Genomic DNA, 17,102 nt, shown 5'->3' on the forward strand with positions numbered 1-17,102 from the left:
ACAGTATACTCCGGGTGATTTGCCGGTCAGTCGCGAAACGTAATTACATTATAGCTGGCGTAGCGATCTAACACACGGAGCTAGAGCTAGTTTTGGTCAGAAAAACATTTTTGTGATGCTACGTTGCTAGCGTTTAAATATATCAACTACAATGTCAGCAGATGGCCTTACATGTTTGTCATGGCAGGAGAATGTCTGCAGTCACACACACGGAATACTCATACAGTATACTGTACTGTGATTTACCGTACATTGTGACCGTACATATACTGCATGTAGCTAACGAGGCTAGCTGTATGCTAGCGCAAAACAATGTATTCATGCAAGTTACATTGTATGACCGAACGTAGCAGAATACCCGTATACGATTGCAATTATAAACACGTTATTGCTAGCCTAATATGAACCACTAGCTTTTGTTCATAGTAGTTTTATTACACTGCATTATAGTTGCCTTTCCTCCAAGCTAAGGTTCATATCGTGTTAGCTACCAAGGTAAACAAAGCTAGGTTAGCATATTAGCAGGCAAGCTGTTCATTACACAACTACTACTAACGAATCTAAAACAACTAAGTTTCTCTAATATTTTGTGATTTGCATTTGATTTCGTCCAGCCAGATCCTGGCGGACAATCCATGACGGGGAAGGGATTCTACTACTACTGAGGGTGCTAAAAGGCACCGCACCGACTGTGCGCAGGCAAGATGCGAGGAGGAGGAATGGATGATATACCGTGTATATATGTATATTTATGTTCATTTTGTACATTTCTAAAAATAAAGTTTAATGGAAATACTTAGTAGGCCTATCCTTTCTTCCCTGAATTCATATATAGCAAACCATGATTTGATTTCTCATCAAACAGTAGTAGTTTATAACGGGTAAAAATAACTTACTCTTTGTTATGAGAGTAGCTCGTAGGCCACAACGGAAAGACAAGGAGACATACACGAGTTTACAAAACCACGGCACATTTATTGTGGTAAATGCAGAGACAGGTGGTTGAGAGGATCGCAGAGTTAGTCTTCCTGCAGCCGCTTTGGAGAGAGACTGTGTCCGGAGGTGTCCGTGATCGTGCTGATTAGCCTCTTCAGCTCCACCCCATCGTAAGACAAAGGCCCTGAGGCCGTCACACTCTTCTATAACAACAGTTAAAAATATATATGTATATAAAATATACCGCTGTACCGACGCCATGATAAGACTGATGTTACGCTGAGAGCAGCCGGGAAAAGCACTGACATGGGCGCAGCCTCTCTGGTGGTTGACTAATCAGAACGAGTGGCCGAGCTGACCAATCGGAGCACACTAGGCTCACAGGGAGGGGGGGGCAAGAGCTCCAACGAGTCGTTTAGTGGAGAAAGTGAATACTGCTGAATACACATGCTTGACAGAGATGCTGTATGCGAAACCAATGTGAGTTTGGAAAATTGCACAGTATAAATCTATTTTAGTATACCTCAACAATGTAATTATGATCAGTGGAAATGGCCATGACATGGGCCCTTTAAGAAAAAGGCATTTAAAAACAGTCATTAAAAAGCAACACAATCTACCTGCATTGCAATTACTCTAAACGTGTAATAAGATGGTCTTAACCAATGTGACCCAATAATAATATCAAACAAAATATTACTATAAACTCAATTGTGAAATTAGAACAGAACGGTAAAAGAATAGTTTCCGGTCTGTTCTGAGGCCCAATCTCTGTAGATAGATAAAGAACTACCGCAGATGTGTAATATTTAATGCAGCCGAACCAGTTATTACAATGCATGTATGTGATGACTTTCAAAGAGCAAAGCAAGCACTAGCTGAATAAAGTATGATTTTATCTTTTATAAAACGTTTTTTTCATATGGAATACAGTCGGAGGTCAACCAATCACAGAGCTTGAGGACTAATCATGGGGTTTGTCGAGCAAAGCGGACTGGCGTCGTCCCAAACGATAGCTGAGGATTATGGGTATTGTAGTGTCTTCGGCCATCCTAAACTCCGATAAAACTATTTGTTTCTCAGAATCGAAAGGCAAAAATACAAAAGCATTGTACACAATTTAAACCAATTACTGTTGTGTAAATAACAAGGATAATCTGGCGTTTTGAGTTGATGATGAGCTCTTTGCGCAGTGCTTGAATTGGAATAAAAAAGGTGCCAGTACTCTAAATCAGCAACTGTTTCAAGTCAATTTATTTATACAGCCCAAAAACAAGTATTTGGCTCAAAGTCATAGTATATCCTATAATGCTGGTGGGTTTTTCTCTTTACTGTATATTTTAGAAAGGCTCACTGTACTTAAACAAAATGACTCAGGGTGCATCTGAGATTAGAGGGGGTGCAGGGGAAAAGAGCTATTTTTATAAGTGGGGAGTGGATCTAACACAAGATTTTTTTTTAAATATTGAAGTTAAAAGCATCAATCTGGTGCACTTTGAGAGCATAATTAAGAGATCTATGGATACATCTCTCAACATCCATATGAAACAGAACTGTCAACAGATTTTCTATTTCTTTATGGATATTTTACAAATCACTCCCCTTTTAAACTCTATTCTTGTTTTACTGTCATAGTATTTCATTTTTATTGAGTTACCAGGAGACAGCGTTTGGTACTCTGGTACAATTGTGGTGAAGGCATCTGAGTTAGATGTATTTGAACCGAAATGTCTACAGGCATAGCAGAAGATGGCATCTTTTTTACAGGAAATTCCAGCCAATCTCTGATTTTAAACCATGAGCTGCGAAATGAACGCCTTACCGCACTTTACAGGCGAGTTGGGAACTTGTTTAAATATACCTGAGCAGGCTCTGTTTAGCCGAGGTCCTCTGGCACTTGCGGGCCGCCGAGGGGTGGCGGTGTTTGGGGCGACGAAGACTGCTGCTCCGGGGGTGAGGCGGGCAAAGCGGCGGCGGCACCCCATACCTCATGACGCATCTAATGAGTACTGAGTATCGCCGTACCGGCACCGTGCCGGTACTCAGTAAGAAGTAACGGTACCAGATGGGTAAAAATCAGAAGTCCTGTTACTGCGTACCGGTGAGTACCGGCCCAATTCAAGCACTGTCTTTGCGTCAGTTTATGAAGCTGAAGGAGACTCGGTGCGTCACAACTGCACGCCAAAGGACCCTGACCAAGTGTGTAGGAGTAGAATACCTCTGCTACGCGCCGTTCGTTGGATGAGGCTGGATCTCTATTAAATTAAGAAAGGAATTGAAAACACCGGAATCAAAAGTTACAACAATTATCTGAGTTTACTGGTAGGAAATCAAACACATATACAAGTTATACAGAGTACTCCGGGTACCCCGGGCTTTTAGATTTGTGATGCGATGCGGACAAATGCGTCAGGACCCGCCAACTCATCAAACCAAAAAGAAATTGGACTTCAGGTTTGTGATGCGATACGGACACAGTTCTCAGGACCTGCCACTCACCAAACCCAAAAGCAATTTTACACACACAAACGTCAGTATTTCTATCTGTCTTTGGGGCGGAGATTTGTCGATTCTTCCTTCCCACTTTTCTCCCAAGCGAATCAGAGAAGCCCTGGGGAGGAGCTGTTTAAACTGACCACCTCTCCCAAGTGCCCTGACTGGCTGGATTCGCTTCTGGCCGGGTTCAATAGTTCTCTCCAGGACTTGAAATTCCAAAGTCCCCTAAGGTCAAAAGTCAATTCTTATCTCCGTCCCGATCTCCCCTCCCTACCTTTTCCAGGGGATCTTTTCCTATTTTACGATGTCTTTAACGACTTAGAAACAGCATCTGGCTCTTAGTGGTGATAAGGATCAATGTTGGTGTGTGAAACACAGAATCTCTAAGTCAGTGAATTTAAAAGTGAGAATAACATTCTTTTTCTAAGTGATTATCAAAACCCGTTCAAACAATATATGTTTACTTCAATACAGTGTAGAATCATATCTTCTTACTTCAATCCCTCTTTTGATCTCACCTCACGAGATCAACATATAGCATTTGAAACATTACCACTGTCAATTTTCTTCTTACTGTGTCTGTCCCAACATTTATATAAACCCATCAGAAGTTGGGATATAGAGCACTTTAAACCTTTAGGAACAGTCCACAACAACAACTTATTATGACAGTGGAGGGAGAATAAAATATGTCTAAAAAGCAAAGTCCTTGTCAGCTGAGTCATCTTTACTCTTCCCTCAATGGTGGAACTGATGAGTCTAACACACAGTGAGCAGATACAAGGCACACAACAACAACCACATGTCACCAAAATGGCAATAAAAGTAGCCACAGAAATTAGAAAAGACATTATCATACTTTTCCCTCTTTTGGTAACACATAGTTCTGTAGAATAAAAAATACAAATCCCTTATATTGTGGGATATAAAAATAAAGTTGAAAGTTCCTCAAAAAAAAAAAAATTGATTGTTCAGACAAAGTTCCACACCGGCTATATCAACCTGTTTCAGCGGGAAATGGAGTTCCCTGTGCCGTCTTGGTTTGCCATGTCTTCGTCCCCCCAGCCCGCTGACGGCGGCTTCTGGGGTGCTTGCTAGAGAGATGTGGCCTGATTGTCCTCCCCCGGCCCGCTGATGGCGGCTTCCGGGTCGATGCTGGAGAGATGTCCTCCCGATCCTCCTCCTCCGGACTGCTGATGGCGCCTCCTGAGTCGACTGCTGGAGAGATGTCCTGATCCTCCTCCTCCGGCCCGCTGATGGCGCCTCCTGGGTCGACTGCCTTGACGAGAGCCAGATCTGTTCTGATGTCGTCCAGGGTCCTCGCGACGAGGGCCAACTCTGTCCTGATGTCGTCCAGGGTCCTCGCGACGAGGGCCAACTCTGTCCTGATGTCGTCCAGGGTCCTCGCAGGTGTTTTTCCCGACCGCACACTGGCTCCAGTGGTACCAGTTGTCTCCCTTTCCATCTAGGCGAACGGCATGGGAGGTCCCCTCCAACCAGACGTAATCTGCTGTGTTGGCCTTGTGTTTCTCGGGTCCCCCTTTTGACGTCAGCAGCCTGTGTGGAGAAGTCTCATACCAAGCCCTTAAGTTGCTGGAAATATGGTTTTGAAATCATCTCAAAAAATCAAAATCAAAAATCAAAATCAAAAATCAAAATCAAAATCAAAAATAGAACAAAAATAAAAATAAAACAAAAAAGGAACAAACTAACAAAACAAAAAATAACCAAAGCTAGATTATTTTAAATGTATCAATTTCTCTTAAAAGCAACAAATAAAACAAAACAAAAAATACCATAACTAGTATTTTAAATTGATAAATTTCTCCTAAAAACGTAATAATCTCACATACATATTGTCTGATGTATATCCTATCCTTTTCCCCCTTTTTCTGAAATAGAACGCCGTTAACGGTGTTCTTATTTTCAGAAACATCGAGCCTTATACATCAGTTATTTAATATCAGCTATATATTTATTATTACTATTACTTATATATCAGGCATTAAATGTCAGCCTTCTTCCATGATTGACCTCGTCTATATTATCTGACTTATATTGATACGTGTCCGTTTGTATTTATTTAATATACTGGGAAATTATTGATAACTTTTTGAATCTCCCTCTTTTCTTAACAACTTGAGGTATGGCTATTTTGAAATCTGACTTGGTTAAGAGATGATTTGTTTATTGGTGAAAGGAACACTCTTCCCCTCAATGGTGTGGGGGTGGATATTCAGGGAGAGTTCCTTACAATCTCCAGATCTTCCTCTCAGTGTAGAGGCCATAAAACCTTTTAATGGGCTCTGTGGTCTGTTCAGATTTAGATTTTCTTCCTCTCCAGAGGTCACGCCTGTCTTTGACCCTGTATGCTGCTTTGAATCTGCAGCGCCTCAGGACAGAGAAAGGGAGATCTCTTCCCAAAAGTGTAAGTTCCCTTTTGAGCAACATAGCTCCACATTTAACACTCCCTGACTTGTTTGTAAAGCGTTCTTTAAGGCCTGAATCGAGTCTTCCGTTATGTAACGGAAAATCCCATTTCCAAAAAGGGTCAGTTTAATAGCCCTTATCATATTACCGCTCTGTGCTTGCATGCTAGGACCTATTGTCTTTGCCAGAGCTGCTGCTAGTCTTTCTACATGTATTAGCTCCATATTAGCAGGGTTCACTAACATGGTTGGTTGATCCAGTTTAAGATTTTTCAATATCTTCCATTACTATTTCCAACATTCCTTATCCCTGAATATCAGGTCTAACAATGTGTTTTCCTTTAGGAGTATTAGATGGGATACTCATAAGTGGCATTTGTGAGCCCTTATCTCCTTAGGGTGGAGGTAGGGTCTCAGACATTATACCACCTTCTCGTTGCTCTCTGTCTCTCAAGTATTACACAGATTTGACTTTAAAAAAAATCACACAGAGCTTCTCATACCTTATCATATCACATTCAGGCAAATTTTTATTGTGCGATGTTTATTTCAACAGATAGCGTGACTTCCAGAAGTAGGCTTCTACAATCTCCTCACGGTGATTGCGACTTCAGGTCAAGAGTTAAAAACTCAGTCAACAAAATCTCTTTATCGTCACGTTTAATGAGCCTGATTATCCCCACAACAGTTTTGTGATGAGATACGGTCGTTCCAAATAATTAGTTGGAGGTCGCGTCTCTCTCCTCCTCTATCACCCACCATATTACAATTACAGACATTTTTATACATTTAAAGCACCACAAAAGGTAACCGCATTAATCAATCTTATCATGATCTGCGGGGAATGCAACCCTTTTTTACACCTTTTGCAGTCTTTAATTGACGCACTGCAAGCTAACCGCATTAATCAATGTTATTTTGACTTGCGGGGAATTTACCCCATACATCTTTTACAGCGTTACAGCGTTCGTTGTTAGTGGGTCATAGGACGGGACTGAATACCCGCCTCTTATGAGCACTTTTGTGCCTTAGGTAAGGACTGAACTACCCGACTCTAAGCACTAATAATCTAATTTAACTAGAATATGTATTGTATTTCCCACCGTGACTAAAAACACTGAGAACGCTGCTGACAACTCTAAATTTTTAGTATAATCAATCACAGATTTTCGATAATCAAAACAGGTGTCTGCTCACCTTTTGTATATGGCCATTGGTTTAGTTGTCACCAGTATCTCTGTGTCCTCCCCCTGGACTGGATTCTGTCCCCCGGCTATCGGTGTTCCTTTCTAGAGATCAGCTCACAAACGTCGGGAGTCACCACTTGTAGGAGTAGAATACCTCTGCTACGCGCCGTTCGTTGGATGAGGCTGGATCTCTATTAAATTAAGAAAGGAATTGAAAACACCGGAATCAAAAGTTACAACAATTATCTGAGTTTACTGGTAGGAAATCAAACACATATACAAGTTATACAGAGTACTCCGGGTACCCCGGGCTTTTAGATTTGTGATGCGATGCGGACAAATGCGTCAGGACCCGCCAACTCATCAAACCAAAAAGAAATTGGACTTCAGGTTTGTGATGCGATACGGACACAGTTCTCAGGACCTGCCACTCACCAAACCCAAAAGCAATTTTACACACACAAACGTCAGTATTTCTATCTGTCTTTGGGGCGGAGATTTGTCGATTCTTCCTTCCCATTTTTCTCCCAAGCGAATCAGAGAAGCCCTGGGGAGGAGCTGTTTAAACTGACCACCTCCCCCAAGTGCCCTGACTGGCTGGATTCGCTTCTGGCCGGGTTCAATAGTTCTCTCCAGGACTTGAAATTCCAAAGTCCCCTAAGGTCAAAAGTCAATTCTTATCTCCGTCCCGATCTCCCCTCCCTACCTTTTCCAGGGGATCTTTTCCTATTTTACGATGTCTTTAACGACTTAGAAACAGCATCTGGCTCTTAGTGGTGATAAGGATCAATGTTGGTGTGTGAAACACAGAATCTCTAAGTCAGTGAATTTAAAAGTGAGAATAACATTCTTTTTCTAAGTGATTATCAAAACCCGTTCAAACAATATATGTTTACTTCAATACAGTGTAGAATCATATCTTCTTACTTCAAGTGTCGCTCTTGGACTATCAGGGAGTGAGACTGTGTTGCCCTAACTAACTGCACTGATTTAAAAAACACAATTCCAAAGAAAGAAATGTGAAATGTATGATTTCAAAATAAAAATGAAACAAAAGAAAGTTATGATTGATATAAGACTACGTCCATTGTGTAAGATTTACACTTTTTTTTCTTCACTCTTTACACACTATGGCCAAAGGAGGTCAGAAAGGTTTAACATGGAAACCAGCTAAGCTTCTTTTAAGGTGTGTTACACTATATCTGAAATTAAAATGCCAGATGAATTATTTTCAAATGTGGCACATATAATTATTTGTGTAGTCATTCCATGCCTCATGTTTTTTCCACCATTACAACATGGTGTTCTTAACAACTAGTGTGCAATTATATTTTCTGCTCCCGAGATTTTCACATAAAACTGGCTTTCTGAGTCACACTTTGTTTCGACATTCGGAAAAATCATGACCTATGACCATCGAACATTACATTACATTACATTGCATTTAGCTGACGCTTTTATCCAAAGCGACTTACAATAGTGCATTCGACCAGGAAGATACAAACTTGAAGAAAACAGAATCATATAAGTACATCAGGTTTCATAGAGCCAAAACATTTCAAGTGCTACTCAACTGGCTTTAGATAAGCTAGTCCTTTATTAGTATATAAGTGCTTTGTTAGCAATTCTTTGTTAGTAGTTCTATCGCTCGAAGTGGAGTCGAAAGAGATGAGTTTTCAGTCTGCGCCGGAAGATGTGCAAGCTTTCTGCTGTCCTGATTTCAATGGGGAGCTCATTCCACCATTTTGGAGCCAGGATAGCAAACCGACGTGTTTTTGCTGATGGGAACTTGGGTCCCCCTCGCAGTGCTGGTGCAGCGAGCCGTTTGGCCGATGCAGAGCGGAGTGCACGTGCTGGGGTGTATGGTTTAACCATGTCCTGGATGTAGGAAGGGCCAGATCCATTCACAGCATGGTACGCTTGTACCAGTGTCTTGAAGTGGATTCTAGCAGTTACTTATGGGCTCAGAACAGTCTCATAATACACACATGCACACAGAAGGATTCACACTTGTATTTCATGATCCGCAAAAGGATTCACACTTGTATTTCCGAATCCACACTTGTGTTTTTCAATGCACACACAAATGTGTTCCGTTTCATATACATGTAAATAAAATCCAAATACAGAAAAAAGTTTTACATATGTATTTTTGATCCTCACATATTTGTTTTCCGTTTAAATCCCCTGAACCTGCAAACACAAACCGCTTTCTGTGCATGGATCGCTGTGCATTCGTGTGTGGGTTTTTTGAGACTCCCCTGACGGTGACCCGATTCGTACTTGTAATTTTTTCTATCTATAGCCAATCAGATGTCTCCTTCATTCTAAGCCAATCACATGAGCGCGTCCCCATGAGGGTATGATTGATTGCGTTCATGACACTTCATATACGCATTTTGCGCTGTCCGGAGCAGGGTTTCCGCAGACAGAATTTATTTTACCGGACAAATTTGAAACTTACCGGTCATGTTTCAATAATAATAATAAGAAGAAGAAGAATTGTGTAGCAGAGTTTCCGTTAGCAGTTAATTACCGGACTATGACCGGATATGGCTAATAACATGGGAGTAACGGATCCTCTATTTTCCTCTCTCCCTCCCTCTCTCCTGACAGCCCGTCAGTTTCTCATGCAGCTCGCTAAAACTTAACTCGCGTTTATGTCCATATCAATCAGATCCAGCTCTCCTGATCGGCCTTTATAGAGAGCACCGATCAAACTATTAAGAGTGAATATCGGCCGATAATGACCGGCGGGGCTCCCCCCGTTGACAGTTCACTGTCTAGCACTGGCTTCGTAGTGCACTGATCGATTAGGCAAGGCTAACCTGTAGCTGCTCCCTCCACACTCACAACAACTTCATACAGACATAAATAAAGCAGCTGTATTCGCCATACAGGAAACACACATTTAAAACGGTTTTGCCTGCCGTTTTTATGTACACAAGCATTCATTAATGGTTCGGAAAGTGGCACTGTACCTTAATAATATAATGGCTTGTATTTGTGTGCATTTCCTGTTCGGAAAGTGGCAATGTACTGAGAGTGGAGGTGTCCTGAGATTAGCGCCTGCAGGCAGGCTCCATGGACCTGTCAGCTCCATGGACCTGTCAGCTCCGGACAGCGCAAAATGCGTACATGAAGCACTACGTCATAAACGCAAGAAATCTACCCTCGTGGGGGCGCGCTCATGTGATTGGCTTAGAATTGAGGAGACATCTGATTGGCTATAGATAGAAAAAATTACAAGTACGAATCGGGTCACCGTCAGGGGAGTCTCAAAAAACCCACACACGAATGCACAGCGATCCATGCACAGAAAGCGGTTTGTGTTTGTCGGTGCAGCGGTTTTAAACGGAAAACAAATATGTGAGGATCAAAAATACATATTTAAAACTTTTTTCTGTATTTGGATTTTATTTACATGTATATGAAACGGAACACATTTGTGTGTGCATTGAAAAACACAAGTGTGGATCCGGAAATACAAGTGTGAATCCTTTTGCGGATCATGAAATACAAGTGTGAATCCTTCTGTGTGCATGTGTGTATTATGAGACTGTTCTGAGCCCATAGTTACTGGAAGCCAGTGAAGTGAGCGGAGGAGCGGCGTGGTGTGGGAAAATGTTGGAAGGTTGAAGACCAGACGAGCCGCTGCATTCTGGATGAGCTGCAGAGGTTGGATGGCACATGCAGGTAGACCAGCCAGGAGGGAGTTGCAGTAGTCTAGGCGTGAGATGACGAGAGCCTGGGCCAGAACCTGCATCCCCTTACGCAAAGAAAATATATTTCCCCATATATTAACTGTCAATATATTGCATTATTTTGTTTTCTGATTTACTGGTTAATTGAAAAGATTTAATAAAGGAAATCTTGCTGTTGGCTACACCAAGTGATACTGATTAATAATCAACATGAAAAACATATTTATTCATATCTACAAAATATATTGAAAATATATTGAAGATATATAGAATAATATATTGTGTTAATATATTACAATATATATATATTGAATAATATATTGTGATAATATATTGTAATATATGGGATAATACATCAGTAATTGCCGCTTTCCATATATTGAGTAATATATGTAAATATATATAATATATTGGTTGTGTATATATGTGAACATACATTTACTATATATTAACATTTATATGGGGACATGTACTATATATATTCACAAATATATGGGGACATGTATGTACTATATATTCAGTTTTATATGGGGACATGTATGTAGAATATATTCACAATTATATGGGGACATGTACTATATATATGCACAAATATATGGGGATATGTATGTACTATATATTCAGATTTATATGGGGACATGTATGTAGAATATATTCACAATTATATGGGGACATGTACTATATATATTCACAAATATATGGGGACATGTATGCGCTATATATATTCAGATTTATATGGGGACATGTATGCAGAATATATTCACAATTATATGGGGACATGTATGCAGAATATATTCACAATTATATGGGGACATGTATGCGCTATATATTCACAATTATATGGGGACATGTATGCACTATATATATATTCAGATTTATAAAAGACCATGTACGTACCATATATTCTGAACATGAGTGCAATATATGTTCACAATGAGGAGAAATGCATGTTCTGATAAAAAAAATCTTTCATTTAATTTCAAACCTTTATTTATGCAGGTGAATCCCATTGAGATCATTGATCTCTTTTTCAAGGGTGACCTGCTGCAAGTAGGTTCCACATGAATACATATAAACATAACAGAAAAACAAAAAAGGACATCATACAGCATATTTACAGTGACTACAGTTTACATAGCTAGTAACATTTACAGGTTCCAACAGTTTCCGATTGGATAGCATCTATCCTTGCTTTAAAAACATTTAGTGGAACCAAATTGCTCAGACTGTTCCAAGTTAGCGGAGCTGCGCATCTAAATGCTATCTTCCCTAAGACAGTCCTAGCAGTTGGCACATTTAATAAAACCACAGCATTCGATCTCAGGCAGTAGCCACTTACAATTCGCCGTGAGATCAGGGAGCAGATGTAGGAAGGAAGTTTCCCTAACATGGCTTTGTATATAAAAATGTACCAGTGACTGAGCCTCCGTACAGTTAGTGAAGGCAAACCTGCCCTTGCATACAGGGTACAGTGATGGGTTAATACTTTACAGTTTGTCACAAATCTCAGTGCACTGTGATAGGCGGCATCTAACTTGACCAGGCAATTGGCAGGTGCATTCATATAGATCAGATCACCATAGTCCAGCACAGGTCAAAAGGTCACAGTGACTAGCCTTTTTCTGGCCTCAAGTGAGAAACAGGACTTGTTCCTGGAAAAGAAACCTAGTCTAACCCTCAGTTTTTTAAGCAGGTTATTGACATGAAGTTTAAAAGTGAGACAATCATCAAGCCAGATACCAAGGTATTTGTAACAGGCAACCACTTCAAGTTTTATTCCTTGTGTAATTAAAATATCTAAAACAGGCTCTGGTGTCTTTTTTAGTTTTTGAAAAGAGCATTACCTTGGTTTTATCAACATTTAAAAGAAGCTTAAGCGCTGAGAGCTGAGTCTGAATAATGAGAAGCTTAATTTGTTTTTTTCTATCAATGTGTAACAGTTATCAAAATACTCATTAAAAGAAGGACAAGGAAAGAATAAAAGAAAAGGCCTAAACAACACATTATGTAATGACTCAAGAACATTTTTATGTAATTATGTAATAAAACCCACATTTTGTAATAATCTGCTGCATTCTGTAACAGCCTGAACGCAATATAAAATAAATGTCCCTGCATTTTGTAATAAATTATTACATTTTGCAATGGTTATTACAAAATGCGTGAGTTGCCCTTTTAAAAAACTGTAATATTCATTATGTAACCATAACCAAACTGTAAATATATCCCAAAATTGATGTTGATATACATGTTGGCTAATGAATATGGTAACACTTGATCTAGTTTTGGCCAATGAAAGATATTCTACTGAAATATTTTTAAATTATGATTAAGGATGATTCATGGTTGAATAAATAAATAAACAGTTGTAATGTTATTGTTTGCAACTCATTTTGTAATAACCACAGCAATATGTAATAATATATTTCAAAATGTGGCGACATGTATTACATATTTGCATTGAACTCGTTTACTACATAATGGGCAAATTATTACAAAAGGAGGTGTTATTACATAATGAAGGGAAAATGTATTACATTTTGTATAGGTATAGTTAATAAATGATGCATTGTTATTTCATACAGGGCCAAAAAGAGCAGTCTGTTATCCTATTTAACAATCTTGTTTTTTGTTTCACCTGGTGACAACTTTAAACATGAGCTGATCACTCATTAAAACAAGGTCCGGAACAGGGCCAAAAAAACAGTCTTGTACCCTATTTAATCGTCCATCTTGTTTTTTTCGTGCCTTTACTCACAAATTCTTGTGTTAATGGATGTTCTTATATCTGATGTCTTGGTCCCTGGATGGTGGTTTACTACAGCATCTGTGGAACAGAACAATTACAAATAATTAGAAGTTCACAAAAGACAGCAGGAATTATAACAATATCCATAATATCTATATTAAAGCATGGGCTGGCTTGGTGAATAATGTGGGAATACAAATAGTGGAAGAATAGGCTTTGTACATTTTTGTCTGAGTGTGGCGCTACTGGTTGGTATATTTTATGGAATTTGGACCAAGCATCTGCATCTGTGACAGTTCTGTTTAAAACTTTTTTAAATGTAATTGCATTCATCTTTAAAGGTGGGGTAGGTAAGTTTGAGAAACCGGCTCGAGATACACTTTTTGTTATATTCCATGGAATGCTCTTAACATCCTGATAGCAATGAATATCTGAAGTGCTTTGACAAAAAATCCATAAAAAAATATCATCTGTGGAAGCCGTGGTACTGTAAAAAGCACAACCAATCATTTTAGCCGGCCCGGTTGAAATGACTGGATGGCTTACCTGCCTGTCAGCCTTCCATCTGTGCACAAACTTATCTCGTGCCCTCATTGGTCATGTGCGCGTTCATGTGTGTTGGAGGAGGGGCTCTGTAAGGAAGTGGCACATTTTTTCCGGCTGTGTATTTTCAAATTCTAGCGATCTCGAGCTGGTTTCTCCAAAATTACCTACCCCACCTTTAAAAGACTACTTTTATTGAATGAGAGTTTTACCTAGCACAATGAGCCTGGGGTGGTGGGAAGGGAGAACTGGGCCTCGGCAGGAGTGGTAGTCGCCTATGAGTATTAGAATTTAGATGAACAAAGGCATAGAAAAACCCTGAAATATGTACTGACACAAAGCTACAACCCTTGATTTTGTAAGTAGTAGTAGTAAATACATACGTATATACAATATACAACAATACGCATAATGCAATTAGCAGTACCAGTAATAAAATAACTGAATAAATAGTAGTAGAACCTTTATTTAGCCAGGAAAATCAATTAAGAACAAATTCTTATTACAATGATGACCTGACAGGAGGCAAAAGGCATCCTGAGGGGATGGGGTTTGGGAGGAAAAAAATAAAAAGACAGACTCCAGGCACTACAGAACCCAGGAGACAACACAATGACACAGAGCAGAGATGACAGGCATAGCAGTTAAACATATAAAATCTCTAAAACAATATTGCTGTGGTTCAATCTGTCATTAAAATAATATAGAACATTCATCCATTCAATCCTTCATGGCAAGGATAACTAAGCTGAATAGTGAATAAAGTGATATGTGAAAAGTAAAATAACAGTGAAATTAAATGACAGTGCGTTCCTTACCACTGCGATCTGGCTCCTCTGTCCTCGTATCTTTTGGGTCTGATTCCTCACTACTGATGTCTGCCTCTGCATGGGCCCTCTCTCCTTATTTATTCTGTCTCAGTCACCACTGCTATCTGGCTCCTCTGTCCTCTTGACTTGTGGTTCTGCAGGCTTAGTTCGACCTATGAATTTCAACAATGCTCCTGTAAAATATATAGATATATAGTATTATGGGTCAACATTAAAATAACATACACTGGAGAGCAAAATGTGAAATGCCATTGACTGTAGGCTACATATTATCCACACAATTGTCAGCAGGGGCAATAACAACTAAAATGTGAACTAACTTGAAGCATTAGTCCACAACACATAGCCTAACGTAGAGTAGAGAATGAATGAATGGTTTCTGCAAAATACACAGAAATAGAAATAAGGTTCAAATTACAATAACTAACCAGACGATGGTTATTAATAATAAGCAACAGCAATACTAATTGTTGCTAAAACACATTAGACACGTTGCAAACACACGGCTAATAAAAGCTAAGTTAGCATCTCATCCACACACTATCATAGCTTAACTTAGCTAACTAGCTAGCATTAGCTCAATTCCTGAACAACATAGAAACTAAAAACGGGACATCAAGACTCATTAACACACTGACTGAGCAGGACACTATGCATACAATCTTATAACATTACCAACACTAAAGATCTGCATATATGCTCACATTCTTCACGAACGCATTCTCTCTGTGACGATGGTAATTATGCATGTGACGATGCGCAATAATGTCCTGAACGCACATGTGTAACCAGCTCGAAGACCCGTAGCTGAACTACTTTAGCTGTCCCTAAATGTGCCTGACTAAAACACGAACGATATAATGCAGATCAAGGAGAACAAGGGGAATTTACAAGACATAGACTAACTGTGGTTACATTACTTAACTAGCTCATCATCGTCACCAGTCAGAAAATGTCCGTTAGCCGTGGGGCTAGTTTTCGCTATGTTAAACTCCATTGACTTATGCTAAAATGTTAGCGATCTAAAGGTCCGCTATTTTTGGCTGTTTTGGGTCGACTTCAGTTGACTGTAACATCGAAAATCTTCGAAATTGAATGTTCACAAAGCTGCGGACCGGTTATACACTCATACACGAGGGAACTAACATAGCTAATTTAACTAACGTTAGCTAACGTAGCTGGTGTAGTGCCGAGAGACGGGACATACGGATTAAGCAACTAGACTACTTATAGTGTACATGCAGAATTATTTCAATTTAAAATAGTTTTAAATGCTCACACACATACCTGACTCTGGTGCTGTATTTTCCTCTCGTTTCTTTTTAATTTTCCGTTTCGAAGCACCTGATGAATGCTTTCTCTTTGACACTCAGCGACAGAATCAACAGACAGAGGCAGCAACGCAGATTTGAATCTGCCAATCAGATCAATCTATTGCTGGAGAGGGGGGGGGCTCCCCGAAATCAGCCGGAAGTGGCGCATTCGAATACTGTTTGGGCTGTCTGCCGTGGGTGCGTTCCACTCCAAATAGCCGGTCGGCCGTAATATATGCATAGATATATATGCGTGCATATATTCATATATATATATGAATATATATATGCGTGCATATATGCACGCATATATGAATATATATATGTGTGCATATATGCATATATATATGCGTGCATATATGTGTGTGTCTATATATATTTATAAACTGTATATTATTTTCCATCATTCAATGGACAATTTGTACTTTTTTTATATGTAGGCTACCATCAAACATATCTTCATATATAAAGTGGGTAACTATACAAAACGAAGTGAGATAACTGTTTATGAATATCTGTTCAATTTCATGTAAACTCATGAAAGATAAATGAGTGTTTCAATAAAACTATTACATATAAATGTATAGTGCAGTTTTTGTTTTCATTGCAATATATTTTTTTTATATGTATCAATATATAGCCATACATGGTCCATGCATATATTGCAATATATTTAAAAATATAAGGACTACTTTCCCATATATGGAAATGTATGATCCAATATATTGTATTATATTTAATATATATTATATTACAATATATTTTTGTTTCATAAGGGTCGCTTTCTGGGTCAGATGGGGACGTATCCTCCTGATGTTGTAAAGCGTGTATCTGCAGCAGCGGGTTGCAGCAGCGATGTTTGCAGTGAAGGACAGTTTGTTATCTAGGGTCACACCCAGATTCCTTGCAGTCTGA

This window comes from Trematomus bernacchii, unplaced genomic scaffold (assembly GCF_902827165.1).
Source record: "Trematomus bernacchii unplaced genomic scaffold, fTreBer1.1, whole genome shotgun sequence".
In the NCBI taxonomy this organism is placed as follows: domain Eukaryota; kingdom Metazoa; phylum Chordata; class Actinopteri; order Perciformes; family Nototheniidae; genus Trematomus; species Trematomus bernacchii.